The sequence below is a fragment of the Carcharhinus amblyrhynchos genome, chromosome 26, assembly GCF_965287045.1.
Source record: "Carcharhinus amblyrhynchos chromosome 26, sCarAmb.v2.hapA, whole genome shotgun sequence".
Classification (NCBI taxonomy): domain Eukaryota; kingdom Metazoa; phylum Chordata; class Chondrichthyes; order Carcharhiniformes; family Carcharhinidae; genus Carcharhinus; species Carcharhinus amblyrhynchos.
The window spans coordinates 6020750-6039182 of record NC_137349.1 but is presented as its reverse complement, the minus strand read 5'-3'; the positions used below and the strand labels follow the sequence as shown (position 1 = coordinate 6039182).

The 18433-nt window shown below is 43.7% G+C and overlaps 1 long non-coding RNA gene across 1 annotated transcript; it reads left to right on the top strand.

Annotated features, from left to right (window-relative positions):
* The first annotated feature begins 384 nt into the window (after positions 1-384).
* LOC145358641 (uncharacterized) lies at positions 385-12186 on the top strand. Its single transcript, XR_013889498.1, has 2 exons — positions 385-773; positions 10782-12186. It is a non-coding gene; the product is annotated as an uncharacterized LOC145358641 (long non-coding RNA).
* Positions 12187-18433: the final 6247 nt, after the last annotated feature.

Below are 18433 nucleotides of genomic sequence, written 5' to 3'. Positions count from 1 at the left end.
TGGTTTTAGATCCAGGAAAAGAATGAAATGGAAACATAATAAGTTGAGATGAGTCTTGATTTGAATATTCAGGCAGAGGGAGAGCAAGCGGGATGGGTAAGAACTTGGAATAATTAGTGACTAGAATCGTAGTGCAGGAGGCCATTCAGCCCACTAAGTCTGCACTGACCACAATCCCACCCAGGTCCTATTCCCGCAACCCCACATATTTACCCTGCTAATCCCCCTCACACTAGGGTCAATTTAGCATAGCCAATCAACCTAACCTGCACATCTTTGCACTGTGGAGGGCAAACTTGAACACCTGGCAGAGACCTACGCAGATATGGGGAGAATGTGCAAACTCCACACAGTCAGTGAGCCGAAGCTGGAATTGAACCTGGATCCCTGGTGTTGTGAGGTAGCAGTGCTAAACACTGTTCCACAGTGGCGCCCTTTATGGTACTTTATATTTGTAGATGAAATTGATGTTACAGCAGGAAACTGACATTGCTTGACTAACACAACATGCATTTGGAAAAATCACTATAAATGAGTCAAAACATATTTTTGTACCAGTCCGCAAGAAGGGAAGAAATCCTTCGCACAATGTCAGTCCAGAGCAGAAAGCCACTAAAGTCATAACTTTACAACAAATCTTTATCCCTTAGGTTAAAGAAGACTCAGAGAAAGAAGTATGGCCTGCTTTCTTCGTACGATGACCACGTGGAGATGGCTCCAATGGACACTGATGATGATGACACAACTTTATTTGAGGTGAAAGGCATGAGGAGGTGAGGTTTGTGGAATGCTCAAAGTGTTTGTGTCATGTTTATGGTCTGTCTGGAAAATTAATCCTTCAGGTACTTTTCAAGTGTTCAAAGTGTATGCTTTCTTCAAAGGACTCTCATCCCTAAACGCTTCTAATGCTGAGTATATAAAGCAAAGTTGGAAGACCCCTGAGAGGCATTAACAAATACAAGTCACCTCCTTTCAGTTTAGACTCTGTGTTTTTATCATATTACTGCTCTGTCTCAGCCCATTATGTACAGTTTTTCTCACTGTGTCACAATGTTGTGATCCAAGCTGGATGCACAGAAGAACATTGAAGCTAATTTGTGATGTGAGGCTTTGAGGATTTGACAGGATCTTTCGTCCTTGACCAATGATATTTGAGGGGCCCTTATAGGTGTATGTAACATTCATAATGCGATAGAACAAGTTAAAGCTAAAGTAAAGCTGACAGCCTGACAATAGGACAGGTTCATGGTTTCTTACCGAGCTGCCAGTTAAACAGTAGTTAGCACTGCTGCCTCACAGCGCCAGGGTCCCGGGTTCAATTCCGGCGTTGGGTGGTGGTCCATGTGGAGTTTGCATGTTCTCCCCATGTCTCTGTGGCTATCATCCAGTTGCTCCAGTTTTCTCCCATACCCCAAAGATGTGCAGGTTAGGTGGTTTGGCCATGCTAAATTGCCACTTATTGTCAGGGGGACTAGCAGGGTAAACATATGGGGTTTTAGCGATAGGGCTTGGGTGGGATTGTTGTCAGTGCAGACTCGATGGGCCGAACAGCTGCCTTCTGCACTGTAGGGTTTCTGTTTCCACAAAGTGAACAGTTCAGGATGGCTGTCAAGGTATTTCTCTGCAGGGCAAATGATCAACAGGTAGAACAGGTTTGCTGGGACATGGATTGAGGAAATGGGGCTCGATTCAGAAATGCAGCAAAGTGGCAACACTAGGAAGGATAATATCAAATGGGATGAAAGATTGTCCTCTTCCAAATAAATTATCTGACTTGTCCTTTAAGATATTAATGTGTTTAAAAGCTAGTTGGCAATATCTGCTTGCAATATTGGCACAATGGTTGCACTGCTGCCTCATAGCTCCAGGGATCTGGGTTCAATTCCAGCTTTGGGTGACTATGGAATTTGTACGTTCTCCTCGTGCCTGCGTGGGTTTCCTCTAGGTCCTCCGGTTTCCTGTCACACTACAAAGATGTGCAGGTTGGGTTGACTGGTCATGCTAAATTATTGCCTCTTAATGTCAGAGAGATTAGTGGGGTATATACATGGGGTTACTGGGATAAGATCTGGGTGGGATTGTTGTCAATGCAAGCTCAAAAGGCCAATTGGCTTCTTTCTGCACTGTAAGAATTCTATGAATATTTTTGTGATGTAGTTGATACTTTATATTTGGGGTAGTAGGATATGTCCCTAGGTTCACGTGCTGCTGATGCATCACTGCGCCTGCCCTTGTGTGTACCTGTGTGCACATATGGGGTAAATTTACTTACACAGCACACGAGCGCTTTAAACAAGCATCAATGATAATGTTTAATAGTGGAGCAGGCTTGACAGACTGAACGGCCAACTCCTGTTCCTATGTTAATTGTGCACATCTTTCATATTGTTATAAATTACAGAAATTAAAATTCAGCCCAGAATCGTAGGTTGAAGGTTTGTGCTGGCTGTAGGAAGAAAGGAACTTTGAATGAAATGAGTTTAGCAAGCCTCAGTCCCCCCAGTTCCTCGTGTGCATCAACCCAGAGCACAACTCTGCCCTGGGTTTCACACTCAAAGGCAACAGGAAATCTTGTGTGGGAATGGAGAGGTGAGCTTTGCAGAGCATTGGACATGCCTGTACCTGACTGGTTAGAGCTTTGATACCTGATGCCTGAAATTGGAAGTGTGCTGTTTACTCAGTATTTTCATAAATTGAGACAGCGAAATGGTCTGATTGCTTAGCATTTAGATCAAAGGGATGGTGGGGTTGGGGGGGGGAGGGGGGAGAGTCTGCTTTAATGACAGTGCGCTGACACATTGTTCTCCTGCTTTCTCTTTCACTGTTCACAGGAGCATTAACCACACTGCTTCACAATCTTGCTGACTTTCCAGCCACTCCAAATGCTCCGGGACACTCTTCACCACTTCGCTGTGAGTTTTCATAGGTGTTCCCATCCTACTCTGTTCTTACTGCCATCCTCTGTACTACTTTCTGCCACCCTTTCCTTGCTTCCAGCTTCCCATTAATGAAATGCCTTTTCCCAATTCCTCAACAGGCCCAGCTGTGAACTATCCCTGAATATAGAACTGAAGGAAATTCTTCTGTGGCTTGAGCTGTCGTGGGGTTGAAGGAGGGAAAATGACTAACCAGGGATCTTGACGTTTTGGACAAAGACGAGCCAATAGTATCGTAAAGGTTTACAGCATGGAAACGGGCCTTTTGGCCCATCTTGTCGATGCCGCCCAGTTTTTACCATTAAGTTAGTTCCAGTTGTCTGCATTTGGCCCATATCCCTCTATATCAATCTTACCCATGTGACTCTCTCAACACTTTTTGAAAGACAAAATTGTACCCACCTCTACTACTACCTCTGGTAGCTTGTTCCAGACCCTCACCATCCTCTGCATGAAATAATTGCCCCTCTAAACCCTTTTATATCTCTCCCCTCTCACCTTAAATCTATGCCCTGTAGTTTTAGACTCCTACCTTTGGGAAAAGATGTTGACTATCTACCTTATCTACGCCCCTTGTTATTTTATAGACCTCTATAAGATCACCCCTAAGCACCCTACGCTCCAGGGAAAAAAGTCCCAGTCTATCCAGCCTCTCCTTATAACTCAAATCATCAAGTTCTGGTAGCATCCCAGTAAATCTTTTCTACGTTCTTTCTAGTTAATAATATCCTTTCTATAATAGGGTGATCAGAAATGTACACAGTATTCCAAGTGTGCCCATACCAATCTCTTGGAGAACTTCAACAAGGCATCCCAACTGTATTCAGTGTTCTGACCAATGACACCAAGCACGCTGAATGCCTTCTTCACCACCCTGTCTACCTGTGATTCCATTTTTAAGGAGCTGTGAACCTGTATCGCTTGATCTTTTTGTTCTATGACTCTCCCCAGTGTGCTACTATTAACTGAGTAGGTCCTGCCCTGATTCAATCTACCAAAATGCATCACCTCACATTTATCTAAATTAAACGCTGTCTGTCATTCATCAGCCCGCAGTCCCAACTGATCAAGATCCCATTGCAATCCTAGACAATCTTTTTCACTGTCCACTATGCCATTAATCTTGGAGTCATCTCAAACTTACTAACCGTGCCTCCTAAATTCTAATCCACATCATTAACATAAATGACAAATACCAGTGGACCCACTCGGAGGCACACCGCTGGTCGCAGGTCTCCAGTTTGGAAAACAACCCTTTACAACCATCCTCTGTGTTTTGTCATCAAGTCACATTTGTATCCAATTGGCTACTCACCCTGGAACCCTTGAGATTTAATCTTGCGCAAGAACCTGCCATGCGGTATCTTGTCAAAGACTTTGCTAAAGTCCACGTTGACTATGTTGGCTGTACTGCCTTCATCTATCCTCTTGGTTACCCCTTCAAAAAACTCAATCAAATCCATGAGACATGATTTTCCACTCACAAAGCTGTGCTGACTGCCCCTAATCAGTCCTTGCCTCTCTAAGTGACTAGATCCTGTCTCTCACAATATCTTCTGATAACTTACCCACTACAGATGTTAGGCTCACTGGCCTGTAGCTCCCAGGCTTTTCCCTGCAGCCCTTCTTAAACAAAGATACAACATTTGCCACCCTTCAACCTTCAGGCATCTCGCCTGTGGCTGTTGATTCAATTATCTCCACATGGAGACCCACAATTTTCTCCCTGGCCTCCCACGGTCCTGGGATACATATCATCAGGTCTCGGGGACTTATTTACCTTGATGCGCTTTCAGACTTCCAGCACCTCTTTCTCTGTAACGTGTGCACTCCTCTAGACATCACTATTTATTTCCCCAAGTTCCCTAACATCCATGCTTTTCTCAACAGTAAATACCAGTGAGAAATATTCATTTAGGATTTTGCCTATCTCTTGTGGAGGATGTCAAGTTTTTCCCTCTCTGGTCGGGCCATCCACATGCTGAATGAGAAATTCCTCCTGAATACACTCAACAAATTTCTCTCCATCCAAGCCCCTAACACTATGGCTGCCCCTGTCAATGTTGGGAAAATTTAAGTCCCCTACTATTACTACCCTATTTTTCTTGGACCTATCTGTAATCTCCTTACGCATTTGCTTCTCAAATTCCCTCTGACTATTTGGGGGCCTATAGTAAAATCCTGTCAAAGTGATCTCCCCCTTCCTATTTTTCAGTTCTACCCATATAGACTCGGTGGGCAAATGTCCCCTCTGTACTGCCCTGTACAACGGTACGGGGTAATATCATGGCTAGAAAGCGTGGAGGAGAAACGGTTGCTGAAGTATGAAGTGGTTCATAGGTTCTAGGAAGAATGGGAGTCAGATTAATGGAGTTAGATGGCGTTTTGATAGATTTGGGGAGCAGTTGAGACAGTAGCCAAAACAACCGTGATCTTATTGAATGAAGAAGCAGGCTCAAAGGGCTGAATGGCCAGCTCCTAAGTTCTGTGTTCCTATGTAAGAAGTTGTTAATTTTGAGAATAACCTTTTATCTGAGAGTGAATTTACTCTTGGGCAAAATTTACATGTTTTAATTGTGACAAAAGCCTTTTTTTACCCTCTTTTCCATACCCTCGCAAATCAAAATTCATCCGAAACGCAAGCTCTTATTACCAATGATGAACAGAGATAATTATATCCCTTCCCAGAGTTAATTTAAATGGCTAGAAACCAAAAGCAGGATAACTGGTCATAAGAACATAAGAAATAGGAGCAGGAGTAGGCCATCTAGCCCTTCGAGCCTGCCCCGCCATTCAATAAGATCATGGCTGATCTGTCGTGGCTCAGTTCCACCTTCCCGCCCTCTCCCCATAACCCTTAATCCCCTCTTTTATCAAAAACCCATCAACCCATGTCTTAAAAATATTTAGCGAGGCAGCCTCCACCACTTCAACGGGCAGAGAATTCCAGAGATTCACCACCCTTTGAGTGAAGAAGTTCCTCCTCAACTCCGTTCTAAACCGCCCCCCCTTTATCTTGAGGCTGTGCCCCCTAGTCCTACTGTCTTTTTTGAGCGGGAAGAGTCTCTCCACCTCTATCCTATCCATCCCATTCATCATCTTATACGTCTCAATGAGATCTCCCCTCATTCTTCTAAACTCCAACGAGTACAAGCCTAGTTTATTCAGCCTCTCCTCATAGCTCAACCCCCTCAACTCCGGTATCAGCCTAGTAAACCTCCTCTGCACTCCCTCCAAGGCCAAAATATCTTTGCGCAGGTGCGGCGCCCAAAACTGCACACAGTACTCCAGCTGCAGCCTCACCAATGCCCTATACAGCTGCAGCAAGACCTCCCTACTTTTATATTCAATCCCCTTTGCTATGAAGGCCAGCATCCCATTCGCCTTCCTGACCACCTGCTGCACCTGCAAGCTGGGTTTTTGCGACTCATGTACAAGGACCCCGAGGTCCCTCTGCACCGTCGCCTGCTGCAGTTTTTCGCCACGTAAGTAATAGTGATGCAGCTTTAGCAACTGAGGGTACTTCTCCCTTGTTACAAATTAACGGGTTATTCACAATAGGAACATCAGACATGCTATCCATTTCCCAGAAAATCTTGGCTCATTCTCTTTGAGTTGTCAATTGCCCTGGTAATTTCACTTTTTGGCGGAGATTTACAGTCTCCGTCTGAATTTAATTAGAATTTGCGTGCTTAGTAGAATACCATGTGTTCGACTTTAGAGAAGATTATTTATGTTGCTGCCTCCATGATTTTGTGGCAAGCTGATATAAATCACAGGAATCTGTTCTCAGTTGCATCCTGACGTTTGCACTCTATGAATGCATAATCATCTTTTTAAAAATGCTTTCTGCAATTTCCTGCACCTTGCTTCAGCAAATTATTGGCAATTAGTTGGTTTCAGAAAGTTTTAAGCCTGAAGTTTAGACAATAAATCACCTGTGTTTAATTGTTATATTCCTTCCTTCCTTCCTTCCTTGAACTACTTGTTCATCTGAATGTCAGCAGACTCCAGTTGGTCCTTGAACTCTGGTAGTGCACTCACAACTGAGTCTGAGGGGAATTTTGGCCTGGGTACCTTGAAAACACGGATCCTGCGATATCACAATACACTCACAATGTATGACACAGTGGTGTGGGTGGCACTGCTGCCTCACAGCTCCCGGGACCCGGGTTCGATTCCTGCTTGTGTCACGTTTTGTGTGGAGTTTGCACATTCTTCCTATGTCCGGGTGGATTTCCTCCCACAGTCCAATGATGTGCAGGTTAGGTTGATTGGCCATGCTAAATTGCCCTTTAGCGTCCTGGAGTGTATAGATTAGAGGGATTAGTGGGATGAATATGTGGGATTGCAGGGATAGGGCCTGGGTGGGATTGTTGTTGATGGGCTGAATGGCCTCCTTCTGCACTGTAGGGATTCTTTGAGCTTCTATAAGTCAGACAAAACATACAATACCTAACAGCGTGAGTAGGTGATAGGTTCAAGTCCTTCCCAGAATTCTGAGTATATAATCCGGTTTGCTGTTTCAATGCAGTGCTGAAAGTGTGCTTCACCTGTTGGAGCTGTTATAGTTTGATTGGGACATCTGTCTTCTTGGGTGGACATGAAAGATCCCATGGCACAACTCAAAAAAGAGCAAGCTGAGTTCTCCCCGGTGTCGGGCCAATATCCATCCCTCGACCAACATGTGATTATCAGGTCATTATTTCATTGCTGTGGAATTTGGCTGCCGCATTTCTTAGGTTGCATGACTATGACTACATTCATAGACTCATTACAGGGGGAGGCCATTCGGCCCATTGAGCCTGCAACGATGACAATCCCACCCAGGCCCTATCCTCGTAACTCCACGTATTTACCCTGCCAATCCCCCTGACGCTAAGGGACAATTTAGCATGACCAATCCACCTAACCCTCATGTTCTCAGATATAGGCTGTAAAATGCTGTGGGATTATTCGAGGTTGTGGAAAGTGTTGAAACCTTTTTTGTCCTTGCATCTGAGGAGTGTCTATATCTGAACCCAGGCTGTAAATGTGGGCAGGTTGTTTGATTGTGTGGAGGAAAAGCAATGAAGAGTGTGATTCCTGGCTTAATTTCTCCCACGCCTTCAACTTGGGAGGGACACTGAGGCTAATTGTCAGCCCCAACTGTAGCCTTGGCTGACTCAGCACAAGTTTGAGATTGAACGCTGAGACCTTTCTGGATTGGCTGGCTCCATGTAATACATCAACTTAATATAATTTGAATTTATATTAAAGGTCACTTATTCAAAATCTGCAGACCATCCCAAAAATAGTATCTGCTGCTCATCTACACTTGGGACATGCGTACCTGTCACATCCACTGATTTGATTTGATTTATTATTGTCACGTGTACAGTGAGAAGTACTGTTTTTTGCACACTATACAGACAAGGCATACCATTCATAGAGAAGGAAAGGAGCGAGTGCAGAATATAGTGTTACCGTCATAGCTAGAGTGTAGAGAAAGATCAACTTAATGTGAGGTAAGTCCATTCAAAAGTCTGATTGCAGCAGGGAAGAAGCTGTTCTTGAGTCCGTTGGTACGTGACCTCAGACTTTTGTATCTTTTTCCTGATGGAAGAAGATGGAAGAGAGAATGTCTGAGATGGGTGGGGTCATTGATTATGCTGGCTGCTTTGCCAAGACACTGAAGTGTAGACAGTCAGTAGGTTGGGCAGGCTGGTTTGTGTGGTGGGACTGGGTTATGTTCATGACCCTTTGTAGTTTCTTCTAGTGTGTTCTTGAGAGAGCAGACAGCTTCATGTGTTTTAACTCAAATCCAGTAAATCACTCTGAACATATGGATTATTCCAAGGCAACTAATTTGAGGAGTTCTCAACTCCTCTCTCAACGATGATGGGTGTGCGGGTGGGAGAAGAACCCGAGTGAAAGCTGCTGTCTGTTCTTGGCTGGTCCATGATGGAACTGGAAAGCTGAAACTCCTTAACCACCGCTGTTGGAAAATGAACTTGAGAGTGTTAAATAAATAAAAAAAATTAAGAATACAAGTGCAATGGGATGAATGTGAAGTTTTGGGTGTGAGAATAGCATTTAAAATCCTAAAAGATACTCGGTAAATTTAAAGATAACGCCACTAAAGTGGCACGGGTGGGGGAGTAAGTGCTGTTACTTCAAGTATCCCTGGTGAAGCTGGGGACTATAAGCACACATTTTACGTACTTTATGCTTTATGTACTATCCTGCTGTCAAAAGGCTTCTCTGTCCTGAAGTGATGAAATCACCTCAGGTGTCTAACTTGGGGAAAGTTCAGGTGAATGGGCCTGTTAGTCTGTCTGCTGCCAGCCACTACTGAATCCAGCTGGAGCCCACATTCCCCCCATATTGATTTTAGTGTTCAGCAGGAGCGTAAGGCAATCTCCACCCACAAAAGACTTCATGTAGTGATATCGTGCACTGATAGGACTCCAAGTGGAATTCTGCTGGCTGCGTGACAGGAGTTGGCTCAGCATTGATGCTGATGCAGTTCAAAGACGCACGGTGTCAAAATGGCATTGAACAAGTCTCCAACAGCAGCTGAGCTGAACAGTAAGGCAACATAAAAAAGGAGAAAGTGGAAATACCTGGGTTCTGTGGGCAGGTGGATAGGGAGAGGCTAGGTTCCTGTGTCTGGTGTACACCCAAATCATTTACTTTCTTTCTTCAGAAGCTGCATGTTTCTAGAATATTCAGTTTCTCTTCCCAATAAAATTGTCCCGATTTCGTTTTAAATAATACCTCCAGACTGATCATTTAGACAGCTTAAAATGGCATATCTTTTATTAAATGCTCGGATAAACACAGTCCATTCCTAGTAACATAATCCGCACAGTTTTAGTCCTCTTTAACCTAGGTTCAATCCTCATTTTCCACATTTTATAATTTTAAAAACTAATTTGTTGTCTCTTGAGTGCTATTTTAACCTTCTTGGTCAAACAATTGTGTTTTTTTGCATGCTAATTTTCTTTACTCTGTGCTTTCCTATTGCCCCGCTGCACAAGGCCCTTAATGTTCCATTTCGCGGTGTATTCTCAGTTTATTCGCACAGATTAGGTTTTGGAGTGAAACAGAGTTCCATTTTTTCTTTTGTAAATTCGATCAGTCACTGATATTGCATGCTTTGTTGTTGGGAATGGTTATTGGCTCTACATCACTGAGTATGTCTCTGCTGCCAAGCTGTCCAAGTTTAAGGTAGGGGGCAGGTTTAAGAACAAATTCAAGGCGGTTGTTTCTTGCACCTGTTCAGCTTCACACTGACTGCTATAAAACTGCAACCACTATGTTGCAAACCTTTAACTCTTGCCACAGGATTCAATTTGCTGGCCTGGGAATGTACTGAGTTTCGTTTTCACCTTTACTGTAATAAAGGGACTCCGCTGTGCTCAGATTGTGGGCTATCTATGTCCATGTCTCCATTCATACATGAACAGTCTTCCTTGACCAGCAGAGCTGGAAATATGATTCTGATCTGTGCTGTGCATCAGTATCGGCACAAAACCAGTCTAATGTTGTCTGTTTTTTATTTGTTTACGGGATGTGGGTGTCGCTGGCTAGGCCGGCATCTATTGCACACCCCTTAGTTCCTTTAAGATGATGGTGGGGAACTAACTTCTTGAACCGCTGCAACCCATGTGGTGTAGGTGCACCCACAGTGCTGTTAGAGGAGGAAGTTCTGGGATTTTGACAAAGTGACACTGAAGGGCCCAAAAGTTTAGTTTTGGAACCTGGTTTAGTTTGGCAAAGTACAGTCACTTAACCAATGACCAAAAAAAATGATGGGTAGAATTTACACTGTTACTAACTTCTATTTGTTTTTGTTTGCAGATAATAAGCACTCGAGGGACATATGGTGAATGTGACTTGTTATTTGTCATACAGTTTTTCAAAATCTTCAACCTTCCTGTCATTTGCTAGTTACTTACCAATGAATAACTGAATATATTTGTACAGTTTTGTGTGTAACTGGATGGATAACTATTCCAGCACAACCAAACTCTTCATTCTCCGGGAACCGAAGGTGACCTGCCACTTTTGGAGGAATTTTACTTTGGCATTATTGCGACTTCCGCACCATTTCCAAAAAATCATTCAGAAAGAAGTTACGAGTTAAAGGCCACATGGACTTGGCACTTTTTTTCACAAAAAGCTCTGCTCTGGAGCAAGTAGGGACTGGCGGACTTTAACCCATGTAGTTTCTTTGCTGTATTGAGAATGTTTACCTTGATGTTGTTATTTAGATTTAAAGGAATGAATGCTCTTAAACCATTTGAGGTGGATAAGCTTATCTACACACAACATTGATACGGTGAATGCTATGTTAATGGACGACAGGCACTGTGTACTTTTTTATTGGGGGGGGGGGGGGGGTGAGGTGCATAATGAACTTTGTGCCTCCTGTGGAATCTGGGACCATATGCTCAGTGGGTCTTCAATGCTGTCCTTGGAGACAGGGTAAAATAGGGTACATTAGTTCCCCCCAACTCCCCCCCACACCCACACACAACGATGCAGTGGGGACCCACAGAACATTACAAACACAGCAGCCCATTCCCTGAACCTGACTGTCACATTTATAGCACCTTTTAAAAAGAAGAGTCTCCGCCCACTGCTTACTGTAAAGTTAATTTTTAAAGAGTTGCCTTGTAGCCGTGCTCATTTAAACTAAAAATGGAGCAATTAGCTACTTTTCTTTTGGTTGTTCTTTAACATTGGATGCTACTTAACAGTTTGTATTCATCATTCCAGCTGCTTCTGGGCACCGTGGAGTTTTCTTGGAATGGAGAAAAGCGCAGGAAAACACAAGCTTTTTCCCATGCCTTCCCCCCAACTCCCGGCGCCAGTGAATCGTGTGATAACTCCTGAGACCTAAAACAAACAAAAAAAAACAAGTGTGCCTTGTCATTGCCAAATGTAGCAAATCAATATGTTTAGGTGACTAGCTTTAGCCAGCAGCAAGAAACACGTCTGTTTACCATTGGGCTGCATTTTTTAAGTGCACATTTAAAATCTACGCTTGTGTGGGATCCTGTTGCACATGGAATATGATTCGAGGCCTATTTCTCTTAGTTTAAATAAGTTGAATTCAGGCCAACATGCCATTCTCTCACCTTGTTCGAGCTTGGTGGGACTGTGAAGCCTTTTATATGCCTTTAAGCAACAACAGAAAAGTTATAATTCAATGCCATCCTTTTTGTGTACTTGTTTATTAAAAAGTAATTTTTTTTGTGAATGAGAGTGTGTGAGAGAAGTTTTTAACAAAACGATAGCAAGGTTATTCTTAAAGAGTTTTAAGATAGTACATTTGCCTAGAGCATCTCCAAGTGCCTGAATTCTCCGATCATGGAAGAACTGGGATGGCATGGTGGCACAGTGATTGCTGCTGCTGCTGCCTCACTGCACGATGACCCGAGTTCAATTTCGGTCTTGGGGTGACTGTGTGGAGTTTGCACGTTCTCCCCATGTCTGTGTCGATTTCCTCCTGGTGCTCCGATTTCCACCACAATCCAAAGATGTGCAGGTTAGGTGGATTGACCATGCTAAATTGCCTCTTAGCGTCCAAAGATGTGCAGGTGAGGTGGATTGGCCATGCTATAAATTGCCTTTTATTATCCAAAGATGTGCAGGTTATATGGATTGACAGTGGTAATTGCGCAGGTTATGGGGACAAAATCAGGGGTGTGTGGGCCTGGGTAAGATGCTCTTTTGGAAACTTGATGCAGACTTGATGGGCTGAATGGCCTCCCTGCAGGGGTTCTGTGATGTGTGCACGGTAGGCCTGTTATATTTGCCAGGAACTAGATTGAGATAGCCCACTACACACTGGATCCTTTGCAGCCAGTAGCGAGATGAATCCTCCGCTCACACATTTCTCTGAACTGGGCTCATGCCTGAGGGGTTGCAGAGATAAAAGAAATATTTTTCACTTGTCCAGTTCATTTTTTTTCCCTGCTATTTTGAAAGTGTAAAACCTACTCATGTAACCAAGTTTGATTCTTTCACTAAAATAGAGGATAAAGGGGCGCTTACAAATCGATCGGGCAGCAAGGTGGATTCATGCACGTCAAGACTGAGACCCACATCTGCCCGATTAGGAAAGCAGAGTTTTTTCTTTTGGATCTCCGCAGGTCACCGTCAGTCTCACTGCCCGTTCTGCAACTCTTTGTCCTCGTTGACGGAGCTGCACAGCAGGTCAGTCGGCATATGGCGGATATGATAGCCTCCCTGTGTTCTCTGCTCTGATGCCAGTTGGCCTGCTGTGCATCTGTAGATTTTGCAGTTCCTATCTCCGGCTTCCAGCATTGAGTTTTACTTGTGTGGTTGAGACGGTTACAGGTCAATGACTTAGTTGAATAGCACAAGCAAACTGTGCAATCTCACTGCCAGTTTTACTTCGAGGTTTGTTTTTTGAGAGTGTCAGATGTTTCTTTCAGACGGGGAAAAAGCTTAAATTCGAGTCTTGAGATTGTACTTTGTAGCCTGTCTTCTGACAGAAAAATATTAGTTTTCAAGCCCGTTCTAGTTTTAAGGCTAGTCACTCAATGCGGGGATACTGAATGCCTTTTCACAGTTCTTGGAATACGCCTGTGATTTTCTGCATTGGATTAGTTTACTGTTCCTCGTGGGGAAAGCAGAAGGGCACATATGGTTGACTCTAGTAAAAGTTTATTTATTTATTAGTGTCACAAGTAGGCTTACATTAACACTGCAATGAAGTAACTGTGAAAATCCCTGCATTGCCACACTCCTGCGCCTGTTCAGGTACATTGAGGGAGAATTTTACATGGTCAATCCACCTAACCAGCACATCTTTTCTCCAGAGCACCTGGAGGAAACCCACACAGACATGGGGAGAATGTGCAGACCAACGCAGACAGTGACCCAAGCTGAGAATTGAACCTGGGCCCCCAGCGCTGTGAGACAGCAGTCCTAACCACTGTGTAACCGCCTGTTCTCTGGGCGGCAGAAAACTTAGCCAAGATTCCCTCTGAATCTTAAACCCATAAACTGTGTTGGAGTCTTCTGCAGTTGAATAGGCTGCCTGTGTGCCTCATCTAAATCTTGTAATAAGGATGGTCACTTGGGGGGGATGAGTTGGGAACAGGAAGGTAGAATCATTCTATGCATATGGGGTAATGGCGTAAGCACATTGGTTTTTTATGACAGAGTAGACAGCAGAGAAATTATTCCACCTTGAACTAAGGCATCATTCGAGCCATATCCTGGCAAGACTTGGTACAGTAAGGCAAGGTGTAAGCTAGACAAATACATGCCGGATTACTCATTAACTTATGCGCTTGTTTACAAGAGAGCAGCACTTGGTCCCAGGTGGTACATTCTGTCCTTGTTTTGAGATCAGCTGAGCAGTATAAAATCAGCAAAATAACACAGAGGCATTAAAGAGGCAACTAAGCATTCGCACTGAGAGTGGGAACATTAGTCAGTCTTAAAAATTTATGGATTATTTTATGTCTTTGTACTAATTGAGTGCGGAAAACAAAGTAAAATTTGAGTACTTGACAGGCATAAATGACTCTGTGTGATGGATTACTTTATGCTACATTACCACTTCTTCCTCAGAATACCAAATCTACTTCAGTTTTGGGCCCACAGATGATAATGTTTCTGATCTTGTATCTACCCGTTAATTTCTGAAATGCTTAATGTGGGAATTTAATGTCCAACAGGTTTAGTTGGAGTCACGAGCTTTTGGAGCGCTGCCTTTTCACCTGATGAGGAGCAACGTTCTGAAAGCGCGTGATTCCAAATAAACCTGTTGGACTTTAACCTGGTGTTGTGAGACTTCTTAATGTGCCCACCCCAGTCCAACGCCAACATCTCCGCATCACGAGAATTTAATGGAAGTAATTGTAAACCACATGTTTGTTTCCAGAACAAGAGGGATACTTTATTTTCGATCTTGTGTTTATAGAATCCCTACAGTACATACGTCAGCCATTAGGACCGTCAGGGCTACACCGACAACAATCCCACCCAGGCCCCATCCCCCATGTATTTACCCTAGCTAATTCCCCTGACACTAAGGGTCAATTTAGTATAGCCAATCAACCTAACTTGCATATCTTTGGAGTGTGGGAGGAAACCCATACAGACATGGGGAGAACATGCAAACTCCACGCAGACAATGACTCTATGCTGGAATTGAACCGAGGACCCTAGCGCTGTGATGCAGCATGCTAAACAAAGGAGACTACAAAGGGATGAGGGAGGAGTTGGCTAAGGTAGACTGGGAGCAAAAACTTTATGGTGGGATAATTGAGGAACAGTGGAGGACTTTCAAAGCGATCTTTCACAGTGCACAGCAAAGGTATATACAAGTGATACAGACTGTAGAAAAAGAGATAATCTGCCATGGATATCTAAGGAAGTAAAGGAGGCTATCAAATTGAAAGAAAATGCATACAAAATGGCAAAGATTAGTGGGAACTTAGAGGATTGGGAAATCTTTAGATCAGCAGAAAGCCATGAAAAAAAGCTATAAAGAAAGGTAAGATGGATTATGAGAGTAAACTAGCTCAGAATATAAAAGCAGCAAAATTTCTACAAATATATAAAATGAAAAAGAATGGCGAAAGTAAACATTGGTCCTTTAGAGGATGAGAAGGGAGATATAATAACTGGAAATGAGAAAATGGCTGAGGCATTGAACAGGTGTATTGTATTGGTCTTCAGTGGAAGGCATAAATAACATGCCAAAAATTGATGACAGGAAGGCTATGGCAGGTGAGAACCTAGAAACTATCATCACGAAAGAGGTAGTGTTGGGCAAGTTAATGGGGGCTAAAGGTAGGCAAGTCTCCTGTCCCTGATGGAATGCATCCCAGGTACTAAAAGAGATGGCGGGAGAAATAGCAAATGCACTAGAGGTAATTTACCAAAATTCACTGGATTCTGGAATGGTTCCCTTAGATTGGAAACAGCAAATGTGACACCATTGCTTAAAAAAGGAGGGAGGTAAAAGGCAAGTAACTATAGGCCGGTTAGCTTAACTCCTGAAGTAGGGAAAATGCTTGAATCTATCATCAAGGAAGAAATAGTGAGACGTATGGATATAAATCGTCCCATTGGTTCATGAAGGGCAGGTCATGTTTGACTAATTTGGTGGAATTATTTGAGAACATTACATGTGCAGTGGACAATGGGGAACCTGTGGATGTGGTGTATCTGGATTTCCAGAAGGCATTTGACAAGGTGCTGCACCAAAGACTGCTACATAAGATAAAGGTGCATGGTGTTATGGGTAATGTATTAGAATGGATAGAGGATTGGTTAACTAACAGAAAGCAAGGAGTGGGGATAAATGGGTGTTTTTCTGGTTGGTGGTCAGTGACTAGTGGTGTGCCTCAGGGATCAGTGTTGGGACCCCATTGTTGATGATTTACATAGACGATTTGGAGTTGGGGACCAACTGTAGTGTGTCAAAATTAGCAAATGATGCTAAGATGGGTGGAAGAGCAAAGTGTGCAGAGGATGCTGGAAGTCTGCAAAGGGATATAGATTATCTAAGGGAGTGGGCGAGGGTCTGGTAAATGGAGTACAATGTTGGCAAATGTGAGATCATCCATTTTGGTAGGAATAACAGCAAAATGGATTATTATTTAAATGGTAAAAAATTGCAACATGCTGTTGTGCAGAGGGACCTGGATGTCCTTGTGCAGGAATCTCAAGAACTTGGTTTGCAGGTGCAGCAGATAGTTAAGAAGGCAAATGGAATTTTGTCCTTCATTGCTAGAGGGATGGAGTTTAAAAACAGCGAGGTTATGTTGCGGCTGTATAAGGTGTTGGTGAGGCCACACCTGCAGTTGTCCCTTGATCAGGCAATACTCCAAAAGCTCGCGCTACCAAATAAACCTGTTGGATTTTAACCTGTTGTTGTGAGACTACTTACTGTGCCTACCCCCAGTCCAATGCTGGCATCTCCACATCAAACTCCACACAGACAGTGACCCAAGCCGGGAATTGAACCCGGGTTCCTGGCGCTGTGAAGCAGCAGTGCTAACCGCTGTGCTGCCCCCATATGATGCCCTAATGGGTCACCCTGTTGCACACTGTCTAAGCTTCAATAGTTTTTTTCAGTCACTGTGTTGAAGATAGTTTGGATTGGTGAGATAGCGAGCCTGGTTTTGTGCAGAATCAGCTGCTTTTTGTCTCAGAAGCTTGTGCGCTGTTGCTGCTTTCCCTCTCCAGTGTTTCACATTGAGAAATCTCTCCTTCTCCATGAACAGTATGCTTTGTCTGTATCAGCATGCAAGAAACAATACTTTTCACTGTATGTTAATATGTGTGACAATAATACATCAAATCAAAATTTAGAGAGGTGGTCACATCACAGGCTGAGACTCCACAGGCAGGACGGAGAGGGCTGACCACCAGGGGGAGCAAGAGGACTAGGCAAGCAGTGCCAGAATAACCTTTGGCCATTTCTCTGCAAAACGTATAAACCACTTTGGAGACTATTGGGGAGCATAGCCTCTAGGGGGAAAACAGCAACAGCCAAATTCATGGCACTAATTTTGGTTCTGCTGTGCCAGTGGGGAGTAACAAGCATGAGAATGCAATAGTTATAGGGGATTTGATTGTAAGAGAAATAGATAGATGTCTCTGTGGCCACAAAGAAGACTCCAGGATGGTAAGTTGCCTCCTTGGTGCTAGGGTCAAGGATGTCTTAGAGCGGCTACATGACATTCTGGAGGGGAAAGGTAAACAGCCAGTGGTCATGGTACAAATTGGTACAAACATCATTGGCAAAAAAACGGGATGAGAACCTAAAAGCAGAATAAAGGAAGTTAAGAAGTAAGTTGAAAAGAGCCTGGAAGGTAATGATCTTCGGATTACTACCAGTGCCATGTGCTATTCAGAGCAGCAGTAGCAAGGTATATCAGATGATTATGAGGCTGAAGAGATGGTTTGCGGGGAAGGGTTTCAGACTCCTGGGACATTGGGATCAGCTCAGGAGGAGGTGGGATGAGTACTAACTGGACAAGTTACCCCTGCGTAGGACCGGGTCCAATGTCCTAGCAAGAGTGGTTGGGGAGAGTTTAAACTAAACAGGCAGGGGGATGGGAACCAAAGCAAGGGGTTAGAGGAGGCGGAAACAAGGGTAAGAACAAAATACAGAAAGGAGAATAATTATAGGACGGATGTTAGGGGTAGGTTCTTTACTCAGAGGGTAGTAAGGGCATGAATGCCCTGCCTGTAGCAGTTGTGGACTCGCCAACTTTAAGGGCGTTCAAATGGTCATTGGATAGGCATTTGGATAATATTGGAATGGTTTAGGTTAGAGGGTCATTAGATTTGTTCCACTGGTCGGCGCAACATCAAGGGCAGAAGGGCCTGTACTGTGCTGTAATGTTCTATGATCTAAAAGTGATAGGCAGAGAAATCAAGAGTCAGAATCAACCAGAACCCCAATGAAAAATAATGGGAATGGGACAAGGAATGTTAAAAAGACAAGCCTT